The 13,424-nt window shown below is 40.4% G+C and overlaps 1 protein-coding gene across 1 annotated transcript in view; it reads left to right on the top strand.

Annotated features, from left to right (window-relative positions):
* Positions 1–13,424, top strand: part of ADAM22 (ADAM metallopeptidase domain 22) — a gene marked incomplete at its 5' end in the record, with an annotated part of 124,771 nt that overhangs the window by 43,955 nt on the left and 67,392 nt on the right. The gene's annotated exons all lie outside the window — the stretch shown is intronic.

Below are 13,424 nucleotides of genomic sequence, written 5' to 3'. Positions count from 1 at the left end.
CCCTTGGCTCAGCCGAGTGAAGAAAGGGGAGGGTGGCTTCCTTGTCTTTTTAGAAAAGTCCTTCTATACCTTTGTTCTTTTGCAGAGGTTCCTTTAGGACACTGGGTTACCTCAGGATGAGGACAAGCGAGGAGCTGGAGCAGTTCTTTTGTTAGAACAGTGTGAGCACATCACTGAGATTGCCAAGCAAAGATGACAGGAGATTTGAAAGTAGGTTTATTGTAAAAATGCTTGGTCAAATTCAGACTCGTCATTGACTGAATTAAAATTTTAATTAGAGGCAGCTCTATGTTCAGAGGCAGATGACAGCTAGAGCCATCTGCACGTGGCCATGTCCTGGCTGAGGGGATGGCTCTGCAGATGCCAGGTGTCCTCCCAGCCAGACCCCGTTTCCCAGCTGTGCTTCACATCCCACAGCTGGATTTGCAGGTGGACCCTTGGATAAGCAAAAGGACAGGACTGCAAAGAGGAATGGTGGCTTTCAGAAGGGACACTGAGGTCTCTGTCTCCTGTCTCTTTGCTGAGGAGGCTGTTAGAGGCCCTGTGATGAGGTGCTGCATGGAAGGAGTCATTCAGGATTAGAGTCAAGGGATCTGAGGGGAAATAAATTCTTCTGTGTTCTTCAGGGCAGTTCTGTGTTCTTTCAAGGCTTTCTAACGTGCTGCTATGTAGCATTTAAAAGGGTCTGCAGCTGTTCTGCACCTTTAAATTTTTTTTTTTAAAGTTTTACTGGACAAGATGGCTGTGCAGTTGCTTCCTGAAAATTAACTCTTTCTAGACAGACTTTAGTTTTCATCTTGGTTTTTTTCAGCTGTTTGGAAAGACATTAACTTGGAGCCCTTTGAAAGAAAAAAAAGACATATGCCAGAATGGCAGAATATGTTCCTTTTTGCTTCTGCATCTGCTGGAATTGATTGCACACTTCATCTGCTCCTGTAGGATGCACTTTACACCATCACTGTAGTGCTTTGCTGTGCCACCTTCAAAGTGTAACTGCTTGATGCCAGATAGTTGCCAGATTGCAAAGAATGCCCAGATCTGAAAAGTCAGGTGTACAGCCTGAACTACAGAAAATATGACAGTCCTGGAACAGAAAAAGGAATACATAAGTAACCTCTAAATAAGAGGTTATTTCTTTGAAAAGTAGTGATTGGAACTGGCACATTCAAGTATGAAGATCCCTTTTCATCCTGAAGAGAATACTTCATGATAAAAATAGATAAGATTAATAGATAATAATAAATAAGATATTTCTTAGAAATCTATTCTCATAAATGGGCGTATAATGTCTCTGTCTATAGTCATACCATAGCTGGAACATGAGAGGGTACAGGAAAAGACAAAATAGTCATAAGGATCTGCATTATCACAAAAAAGAAAAATTTGAGTCTCTGCTGGATTCATAAGCCTGCTTCATTGAGGCAAGCATTCTGGAGATGTAAGGAGGTGGTGATTCAGATTTAAAACTCTGTGGGAAGTATTCAATATACTTGGATCTGCTCTGACCTGCCAGTTTTTCCATCCTGGGATATGTACTCTGAAATTTAAAGCATGGCTTAGGTGGCAGCATGAGAAGTTAGAGGTGGTTTATTTTTGAGCATGACTGAATAAATCATGTCAAGTGCTGAAAATGTCTGTTAGCATATTAGACACAGTGGTAGGTATGCAGGATAAACAAATTTGGTTTGTGTTTGAGTCAGGAAAGAGAACATGTGGTTTTCTGTTTTCTAATCATTAGAATTTTGAGTTAGAATTCCCCCAACAGACTGTTCTGCAGGACTGTGGACTGGTCCTGATGTAAGAGAAGATGACATGAAAGGTGGGGATAAAGGGGTAGGAAAAAGGTGTGGTGAAGAGAAAACAAATAAGCAGATTGGATGTCTCAGGCAGTGTATTGTTGACAGATGCCTCCTAGGGATGTAAACTCTATCCTATATAAATTTATATGGTTATATAGCATATAGAGGAGCTCTGTGTGTGTGTGTATATATATAAGATATATACATATATATATATACACACACACACAAATGCATGTGTGTGTAGAAGAGATTGATGGTAGCAGCAGAGCATCAGTCAAATGAGAACTTGTACCAATGCTGTGTGACTGAACTAGCTACCAAATCTAGAATTTTATTTTTAACTTCTTTTACCAATCAATGCACCAATTTAGGTGGATATATGATCACCACTAGTGGATCTGTGATCACCAGTAGTAATACCAAGGTTTTAATCCTGTTCTCTTACTGCTTAGAAACCAGTCAAGTTATGTCACCTACCAGCATAACTGGTTTTAATATAGAGTTTTGTTGTCTTGAGGTGTGTGAATATGGGGAGTTTTGTATATAGAGGAATAAAGCTTGTCTTAGGGTATGAAGGGTGTGAGACCTATGATAAAAAAAGGGAGAGATATTTGAACCTGCAGGAGTTTTGCTGTGGGATTGTCAGTATGAATTGAAGCATAGTCCCATCCATGGAGCAGCAGATGGAGGGCTGTCACAGCTGCATTTATAGAAATGGATCTCCAGTTACAGATGAGGAGCAGTCTCTGCAATGGATGCAGCCAGCAGGGTGGGGTTGGCCACTGGTGCTCTGTACACCTATTGTGGGTTACATGATGTGCATATGAACCTTGTATATAAAAGCAATCCTGTGCTAGTAGGAAAAATGATTTGCATCCTGTAAGCACAAATGTATTTTCTCTCAGTTTCATGAAATGACTTTGGATAGAAAAGTAAATTTAATATACCAAATTACTGTGTTTCTTTCACCCTAAGAAACAGTGACAGCGATTAAACACAAAAGGAATAAAACTGCATCATATTATTGGTCCATCTGTCCTGGCACTGGAAATAGGAAATGCTGTGAGAGAGCACATATGCTGGGCCCCTCTCAGGTTCCATTCCATTCACCCCCATAACATCCATGGCTGTTTGACTGGAGATGCCAGAAGGCACATCCCTGTGTGTGCCTTTTATAAAGCACCTGTTTATGGACTCTGTGCCCATGACTTGAGTCCCTTTCAGAGATCCCTCTGACACTGTCAGCCTGTGCAGCCTCCTGTGGCAGTGTGGTGCCCAGATTCACAGCTTGTGTGGCATAGTGCTTTCTTTGATCTGTTTTAAATTGGTCTTCTAATTTCTTCAAGTACTTCCCTATTTTATTAATGTGGAATTAGGAGAATAACAGCTTTGCATTAATTTATGGCTCACATGGTATTGTAAACCTCTATATTCCCCCCCATTCTCACCCCATCCTCTCTTCAAATTGAAGAGCCTTTTGAGTTTAGAGAGGATTATTTACTGGTAGGTAACACACAGGGAGGCAAAGTAACCTGCTGGGTCATCAGCAATGCCAGAGCCATCTGGCAAGCCAGAAAAATTTGACTTGGAGCAGCATTAGGAAATGGATTTTTTTTGCTTCTCTGCTAGCTGTACTCTTGTAGCTGTGTATCCTAAATGAAGATTGATGATTGTAAGTTTGAGGGAGCTGTGATAATTTCTTGGACTGGAGTTAAGTGATTAGTGTTGTCTCAGAATCTGGCTCCTGAGGATTCAGTGGTTAAGGGACTCTTGTCTTCCCACTCTTCATTCATTTTTAAGATGTGCCATGAATTTTATTTCACAAGCTTTTGTGTCATTTGCCATGTGTGGATATTTTGAGATATTTTCCCAGTAATGCAGCCTGCTTCTTCAAGAGACTTCTTTCCTTGTCTCTCTTAACTGTGCGTTTGGATTTTTTTGCTTAGTTTCAAGCTAAAATCCTGGTTCACCCACAACTGAAGCGTGAGACCTTTGACTTCTGATCCACACAATGACCCATGCTATTAAAATTAACCTTCTTTATCAAAATAGAGACATTATAGTGCTACAGGAGGTAGTTTCAGCTTCTTGCTCTTTAAATTGCCTGTCACTGAAGATGTTCTTCATGTCATGACTCATTTTCTCTTAGCCCCTCTACCAAGAAGAGGCTTTTTCAATATCTTAGAGTTTCAAGCCCATTTCTGTCTTTTCAAAATTCTATCATATTTTATTCTTTAGAATAGTTTCTAGAAACTAATCTAGTTCCTAGATTTAAGGTTTTTAATGTTTTAAATTGGAACTATTTTTAGGCATACCCTTTTCTATGGTTAACATCCTTTGTGAGAGAACATAAAAGTAGTGGTAACCTTTATTTCTGGTCTTTTTTTCACTGAAATATCTCAGGTACTTCAACAGTTGATGCAATCACTAGATTAACAAAACCCCCAAACTTCTCTATAATTTTTCCATCTATTTATGTGAATACTCCCTATATAGAAACCACTACTGTTTAAAATAAATTATTCTTGGTGACTACTGCATAAAAGATTATTGGGGTGTGCAACCTTTGAAATATTCAGGACAAAATGCAAAGTTCAAGCATCAGGTAACCATGAGTGTTAGGGGGGTAATTGTCCTAAGTGCTTATAAAAGAAATGATGGCACAGCCTTGCTGTCATTAAGGGTGCACATTTTAGGATGGGTATGTTCAATGTTAGTGCCAAACTGTATCTCTCTTGAAGAGGTACTGACTCCTTTTCTGGTCTTTTTTGGCATCATGCAGACGTAGGAAGCAGTGGATGGGCTGGGGAGTAAAGGAGATGTAGGAATGTGACCAGGGAGAGGGTGGTAGGTATGGTGAGGGGGAGTTTGGAAGAAGGTGATGAAAGGCAGAAACTAAGGCAGAGTATAATTTGGCCCCTTCGTATTCCTATTTTCTGCATCTTAATTTTTAAAATTTTATTTCTGTAATTATGCAGTTTGTTGTCAATGTAAAGTGGTCTGGGGGTGAAGCAGGGCTGTGCTGGCAATGAGGCAGTTTGCTGGACAGCCCTGGTTTCCTGTTACTGGGCTGGAAATTTTGTATGTGGTGGCAAGTGGTGATGCCTGGGCAGTTTGACAGGGTTTTTCTACATGGCTCTGGACAAACATCCCCCAAACTGTAGTGACAGCTCCTTGTTCTTCAGGTACCATGAGGAGGACACTTGGGATCAGCTCTGAGGAGCTTCAAGAGCTCCAGTGTTGTCCAGACTGCAACGCACAGCAGGACACATCTGAAATGTGTTCAGATGGAAAAGACACTGTATTTCTGCAATATATGTGCTGTCAGGTTTCAGACTGGGCACCCAAACCAAACAGATACTTTACAGCATTTTAGTAGTGAGGCAAGTGCTAACTCTTCTGAGGAGCAGATGTGGAGGACTCAGTATTTGTGTTGTGCAAATACTTTGAGAGAGCATGATGGAAATGTTCATGAGTGCAGGAATAATTTCTAAATTTGCTCCAGGGCAAGACCATGTATACAGTAATCAGAATGTGAGGGCAAATCTTGAAGTAAGCTACCAAATAAAAATATTTAATAAAGTCCTGTCACTAAATGATAATAGGTGTCCTGTACAAAATGTGTGCACTTGTTTTTAATAGTGTGAAGTCATGCTGGGGCCATATATAATACTTACACATTCAATTTTTCAGTTTTTCTCTTTCAAGATAGCATTTATGAACAAAACACAAAGAGTTGGATTGAAATCTGGTTGAAATCACAAGTGAGTTTACTTGGGAAATGATTTTCCATGTAGCATAAAACAGCTTGACTGTATGAAGAGGCATATTAAAAACCAGGATTAGACTTCACTAGTACCTTTGTGCATGGAAGTGTATAGCCTGTGCTTCTTGAGTGCATTCCTCTTCCCTTTCTTAATGATTTACCACCCTCTCAAATACTAAAATTAACTGTTTTTATCCTGACTTCTAAGTAACGAGTGCATGAGCAGAAAGGCATTGAGGAAACTGCTTTGTAGTAAGGGTATGAACATGGTCTAAAAATACCTGCTCATTTTAATAGGATTTCTGAAATTTCTGTAGGAAAAAAAAGAAGTAATTGCTTGAAGAAATACTGCTGTAAATTATTCATCAACAAAAAAAGAGTGAGGTTTTATTGACACTTGCATTGCCATCATTACTGTCAGGAAAGCTCCTGGATACCTGGATGTCCTGTCAGGATAAGTAGCAAAGTGAACCTTGCCCAGACTGCTTTCAACTCTGCCTGTGAAAACAGAAATTTAGAGATGGAAAAATCCCATTTCACCTTTCTGCCTGACAAGAATCTTGCAAGCACTGGCTGTCTGCTCTTTCTGCCTGTTAAAGTCTCTTGTTTAGTGCTAGGGTATCTTGAGTAGCAGTCATCCCATGGCTGCTGGGAAGGCTGTGTGTGTGTGTGTGTGTGTGCAGATTCCTTGTTAGTACACTAGATGAAATCTCTCTGTTGTCTGAAAGAGAAGACTGTAATCACCATCTCTCCATCACCAGCAGCATGAATTAACTGCCATGTTGAATTTGTGCCCTTTGCAGTGCTTGTGCCACATAATATTTTATTATGCCTTACTTAAAAAAAACCCTATTTGTTATATATCATATCAGATGCTATTTGCCAATTTCTATATTCTAATATTAATGCAAGAAATAGAATTAAAATATTGCTAATATTTAGGTTTCCATAAAAAACAGAACCTGAAATTATGATTTCAGAGCTACTTTAGTTATGTTTTGCTCTTAGTTTGGTGTGGTAGGGAGCTTTATTCAGATGTCCTTAAAGCACAGTGGTAAGAAACTTGTGGTGATATGAGTAAATGGTTAGTTTGTAAGTATGTCTCTCCCTAGCTGCAGATATTAAATACAAGCTTTTAAGTCCTTTCCCCTGGAAAATGCAAGCAGTATCTATTCAGCATTACCATCTCACAAAATTGCCTATACAGTGGTTTAGATGGAGGAGTTCAAACTGAATTGCAAACATTGTAAAGGACAGGCCAAAAAGTCCCTGGTGTGTAAGTGCAGAGGGAGAATGGCCCCGTAGAATGGCCCTGGCTGTGCTCCAGGTGCAGCTCCCGTGCACAAGGCATGTCCAGCAGGACAGGCTCACACAGCCTGAGCCTTCCAGCCACTGCTGTGGCTTCACAGGTTTTCCTTGGAGCTGTTGTTGTGTGCTCTCTTCTTTTCTATGGTAGTAATAGGAGCCATGTGTGTAGTAGAAATCTGGTGAAACTAAGGAAGAATGCTTTAAACCTGATTAAACATTTTCCCATCAAGAAACAAAGCCAGTTCAGAAATGGCACACCTGCTGTTTGTAAGCCAAAACTGTGAGACTTCCTTCTCTAAAGCCAGAGGTGGAGGTCCTGCTCAGGGCTGCAGAGCTGCTCTGCAGTTTGCTGTCTGTGCTAGGGTGCAGGGCAGCTACTATCCTGTCCTGCAGGCAGAGTTGGTATTAAGGGATAAAGGACTAAGTGTGTTTTCAAGTCAGATGGCTTTAGGGATCTAAGTGAGAAGCCCTGGAGAGGAAAAAAAAATTGAGCAAATGTTAGTATTTGGAAGAAACATCATCAGAGATTCAGGCTGTGTAATTTTGTGAAATTAAGCTCCAGGAAAGGACTTAGAGTAGGTACTATTCAGCATTTGTATATAATTCTTTAAGAACTTAACCCATTCTTAAGTCCCTAATTTCTTTTTGAAGAAAGCCTTAAATAGTTAAGTAGGAGTAGAAAAACTAAGAACTTTCTTACTCCATTCTCCCTTTCATATTACCTGCAACAAGGACAGAAAAGTACAGTAAAAAGATTTTAAAAAGGGGTGAAACTTCAATTTGTGTAGACAAGAAGTGGCTGTTTTTCTCAGTAGTTTTTTCCTTCCTCTGAGTAGACATTCTGAAAATTGCTGCTGTATCTACGAGAAGCTATCTAATTCTGATTGATTAGACCATTTGGCTAACTTAACAGACACAGTCATTAATTAAATTAGCCATCCACATAAAAAGAAATTCAGCAATTCTTTTGATGGGAAGGAGGAGATGAAAGTTTCAGAGCTGTGGCTATTAAAGCAGACTGGATCATAGAGTATGGAGATAGCTAATCCCCCCTGAAGTGAAAAGCAAGATCACGTATGAGCAGAGAGGAGGTTTCTGGGTAGGCATGAGGATAAAGGAGAATTAAAGTGTCCCATGTAGTGAGATACAGTAATCTGCCAGCTAAGTGGCTTTTTTGAGTTTATCTTGCTGTATGTTTTAGTTAGCTCATGGCTGATACTGAAAATGTTCCAGGACTTGAGTGTAATGCAAGATAATACAAATTGTCCTTTGTACTCTTACTGACTGGCAGATAGAAACATCCACTCTGTTCCCTCTCATCCAGTTTTTCACTTTCTTGCTCTTTGTTTTACGGCAATCAACCTGCCTTATCTTTCTTGGTGTACAAGATAGGCTGTACTAAAAATGTTCTCTGATAGCCACTCCTTCCGTAGCTAATATTTCTGTTAACACTTGTTAGGGGGTGTACACCACTGGGGGAGAATATTTCACTTTGTGGGAAGCTTCCTCATCTTGATGTGCCTGGTACCCTGGCAGTGCCCATTCCTCTTACTGCAGCCCTCTCAAGCATGATGTTGCAGGAGGCTTCCTTCTCACAGCCAGCTCTGTCCCAGGGGCTAGCATTAATTGTGCAGTTGATATGGCATCTATCTCTTATCAGTGTCTCCATCATTTCCTTGAACCTGTTCTTTTCTCTTGAAGGTCTCCATATGTCTGCTGATAATTTCCTGCTGGCATTCGACCCATCCAGACCTTTCAGCTGATTTCAACTAAAACCTTGTCTTCCTTTTCAGTAATGCATCTTCCCTCAGATCTCTCACTTGATGTTCTTGTCTGGCATCATATTTAATCTGAAATTTCATGTGCATATAATGGAGAGTTGTGGAGACAAGTGAGGGTGAATAAATGATAAAGAATTTCTACAATGTTCAAGGAGATACAGCAATGATACCAGATTATCATGAAGCCAGTAATTTCTTCTATTTATAACACAGATGCTGACAAAGATACGTTATAGTGTTATGTTTATGAATTCCCTTTATTTCTCCCTTTCTTAACTTTTAAATTCTTCCTATGGCCTCTAAAGAGAACCCTATAATTTCTGCTCTTTTTCTTCTGTAACTGCTAGGCTTTTCAGTCTCTTAAATCTGGAGAGTTTAATTCAGAATTTTCATTCAGAAGCTAATGAAAGGCGTTTTCCTTCTCTGTTTGAAAGTTTATATTAAATTTACACGGATAATTCCCAGGTTTTTCTCCATTTCATATTCAAATGCAAACCTCTTCCTTTAAAAACATCTTTAATCACCTTTTTTTCTTTTTCTTTTGACTTGAAGTGCTTTGTAATATCTTGTTTTTTCTTTCTGTTTCTTTAAACATTTGACCTGTTCTGTCCTCTTTTGTCTTGCCACCATGTTTTTTTGGCCTTTTTTTCTTCCTGGAGCAGCCTCTTTCTGCTAGGGAACCCATACATATCCAAAGCTAATCTGTTTTCATGGGTTCCCAATCCCAGCTTCATTTTGGTAAACTGTTGATTCCAGGCAGAATTTAAGTGCATGTATATGCATCATCTTGGATAAGGATAATTTCCTTATTTGGGGGCCTATTCTGTAATAAAATTCATCCAGCTTATGCCTCTTGTGTACTGTTGTGACTGGGAAGGTTGGAAGAGCAAAGAGGATTTTGCTCATTTTTTTTGTTCTGGCCTTTATGCTATTGAGTCTGTGTGGAGAAGGCTCATATGGACTTTAGATAATGCTTCAAAAATGCTGCTGCTGTAAACAAAATGGCACTACTTAATTTGTGTACACTGAAATAGCAAACCTCTGACAACAGAATTGCCATTATTAGTGTAGCAGTGTTTTTCCTTGTAAAAGCAACAGATCACATGTGCTTTTTTTTTTCTTATGAAACGTTTTATTTTTAGGTGTTAACATATGCAGTTTTTTTCCATGCCTTTTCAAAAATTTTTTACCAATGCCTCAGCAAATATTTCTGAAAATCTCATTCTGCAATATTGTCAATGATAGTGTTGGTGTTTTTTCTCTGTAATTTTTTCAGCCCTTGTTTTTCTAAGATTTTTTTTCACAATCTGTTTTATTTTTAACATGATAGTTTTATTTATAATTAATACTAAAACAACCACTTAAGCTGACGAAGATGGTTTCTAGGATAGATAGGCAGGCAAGCTAAATTATAACATAGGAAAGTGTGCATTAATTCATGTTGAAATGCATATTATTTTAATGCCTATTGTCTTAAGTGGATTAAATAATTTTAATCATATTTCACAGTATTTTAATCTAGATTTTTGTTTGTTTTAAAGGAAGGCCTTCTATTCAGATGATGCAGTTCTGTGCCTGTACTGTTACTTTAGGGAAAACATGACTCCACCTAGGAGGTGATGCCTTCTGGCCTGCGTTTTTAAGAATGTGTATAATGGTTAGTTTGTAGCTTAGTTTTTAATAGCATTGGTTGCATTATTGGATCTGCAAGAGTGCTGTGGTTTTTATGGTATTTTCAGTGCTGTGAATCATAATAATGAAGAATATCATGGCTTCATTTATGGGTTTTTCTACTGATAAAATAGTCTCACTCATATCCTGCCATGTTACTGAGGATAGGCTTTAAAAATGTCTCTACATTTCAGATCTGTGGTCTGTTTGCAGACTGTGGACTCAGTCCCCAGGAGCTGTGCAGGCAGGTGACCTTGAGTTGTTTCCCTTCCAGACAGGCTCATTTTGGGAATCAAGGCACTTGTGACAGACCTTGAGAGGGGTGGGAATGCCAGCAGCTCCCCAAATGTTTTCAGCCCATTTGTCCTCAAAGTAAGGACTGAACAGGAGAAAAAAAATGGGTGGATGGGCCTGTTTAGAAATTGTTCTTTTGGCCTGCTTTAAATATAAATACAACTTGAACAGCCTGAGTAGTCCATCACTGGGGTGGTGGGTGGGAGAAGAGCAGCGGGCTGACCATCAGCAATCCTGGAGCTGGATGGCACAGGACACTGTGTGACCCTGAGGAGAAGCAGGACCTTCCAAGGGGCAGGCAGAGCAGCCCAGGCCAGGTCAGAGGGATGCTTGGCCAGCTGCCCAGTCCCAGCAGCCCAGGGCCAATGGTGAGGGAGAAATGGAAGAGCTGAGCAAGCCTGGATGAGGCTTCTCCAGAGCTCTTTTCCAGGACTCCAACACTGTGAGTCACGTAGTGTCTGTGTGGTTGGCAGCTCCCAGTTACATCCACTAGCTTGTCCATTCCCTGCTTGAACCAGTACATACCTCTGGCATTCATGCTTTCCTGCACCATGCTGAACATTGTAATCAGCAGTTGTGCCAGAAAAGGTTCTTTTTGATTAGTCTTGAGCTCACCAACCTCTTTTGTTACCTTCTAGTTCTTGTGCTGTACAAGGCAGAGAATGATCAATGTCTTTGTTTTCTCATGCCAGACACAATTTCCAGATTTTTGAGAACATAACAAATGATCTTCCAGAACATTAAAACATTAACAGCAGTATCTTTTAAAAAGCAAAAATTTTGTTAGACCCACATGAGAAGAGCCTGTGTTTCTCCTTGTCATCGCCCCAAATACAATTCTAAGGTCAGAGTTAAGCCATTATCTTTGCTCAGTTTTTGTACTAGATACTTACTTTACTATCTTACATTTTATAATCTCTTGCATCTCTCTTGGCATGAAAACCTTTGTGTCCATCCGATAGGGAGGATGACATCTCAGTTTAACTGAGTCCCCCTGAAATAACGAAGAGTAAAAGTAGAGTCCTAAGCTATAAAGAAATCTTTATTGAAGTTATGGAATCATAAACTTCTGCTGAAAGAGTGCAGTCACTGCTGGGAAGCTATATCACTAACTTCAGCAAGCTAAACTAAATACATTTTAAGGGAACATCTGTCTAAATGACTAAATCTGGAAAATGCATACAAGACCTTATAGAAGTCTTTGAGCTTCCCTCAGGGCATGAGTATCCTAAATATTTAATATTCACTTCTAGGAGGAGTCAGAGTATTGTAATCAGTAATCCATCAGCATCTCATTTAGGGGCTCCTCAGTAATGGCTCCTCTGCAGGCTGTGCCAGGCATCAATACAGGTATTGGGGCTGGCCAGAATTAAAGGGATTCACCCTGGCTCTGCAGTGGCCAAGGGAGTCACTCACTCTTTCACCCTTATTGGAGCTGCTCATTCCCTCCTTTGCCCCAGCTCTGGAGCTGACTGTACCTCTTGCCAGGGGATTTCAGTTTCCTAATGCAGCAAACCCAGGGTTTTGTTGAACCCTCCTGCGTGTACCTTGATAAATGCCAGCGCTGACACCAAGATGAGTGTTAGCTCTGGCACCAAGAGAGTTTTGATGAGTGTTTGTGCTGACACAGGGTTGGTTCAGTGCTTGCTCCTGAGGGGGCATTGAGACTGCCTGCTGTCAGCAGTGACCTGCTCTGAACTCACTGAGTCAGAGGAAAGCCCACCTCCATGGCCAGTTGTCCCACTGCTACTCCCATTCAGAAACTTGTCAGCATCCCTCATTTTGGTGCCTCTGTCCCTTACACTTAGATACAAAATTTTTTTTTAACATCCAATTTCCATTGGCTCATTGACAGTCCTTATGCCTTTGAGATTTTGCCAGGATCTTCTACAGCCCAAGTAGTTGCTTCTGTATCGTGGTGTGTAAGTTGGGGTGCGTTCACATTCCCTCACAACTCCATTTTTTGCTGGACTTCAGGAGCCTCTCTGTGTTTCCAGGTAATGGAACTTTGTGAGCAAAGCTGTCCAGTGCCTGTCTGCAGTATTTGAAAAGAGGTCTCCTTTGGGCAATGTTATTAATCATACCTCAGTTTTACTGGAAATACATCTTCTTTGATGTATTCTGGGATGACAGTTGTGTTTTCCAGGAAGACATTCTATTGATCTGCCAAATCATTTTGCCAGAAACTAGTGTGGTCATGTCTCTCTTCCTTATAAACCAGGCCCTCCAAAAAATGTAATAGAAATTCCCTCCAGCCCTTAAGTGCATAGATTTGCTGTTTGTACAATTGAATTTGATCCTATTTCTAATAACCAGTCCTGAAGATCATCCAGGTCTTACCTATGGGAGCTTTTTTCAATCTTTTTTCTTTTCCATGCTTTCCAATTTAATGTTACCAGCATATTTCATTGGAATGCTCCTGTGTTTTGTGCCTAGGTAACTAATGCAAATAAAGCTGGCAGTTTTTAGGGATGATACTGGAGGATCCATACTTCCAACTTTGTCCTGCTTGGGGCTCACTCAGGGTAGTCACCAATGTCTCTGTGGGCAAAAATGTCCATGGTCCTGCTGCCTGTTTAGCCAGGATGAAGGTCTGGAAAGCTGAGCAGCCACTGTCCTGGGGCTGCTCTGCTGCTCCTGCCCTCCCTCATCAGGTCAGTTCTTGTCTATGCTCAGGTGTTTTGCTATTTGAAGGAGAAATACTAAATTTTGCCTCTTCTGCTGAGCAGGTTTATGCTCACTGCCTCCTGCCCCAGTGGCCAACCTGCCTCTTGCCAGGTTTTCTTTACCAATTCGTCATCT

This window comes from Fringilla coelebs (assembly GCF_963513975.1).
Source record: "Fringilla coelebs genome assembly, chromosome: 1".
Classification (NCBI taxonomy): domain Eukaryota; kingdom Metazoa; phylum Chordata; class Aves; order Passeriformes; family Fringillidae; genus Fringilla; species Fringilla coelebs.
Note: the sequence above shows the minus strand (reverse complement) of the source record. Positions and strands in the feature narration are given on the sequence as shown.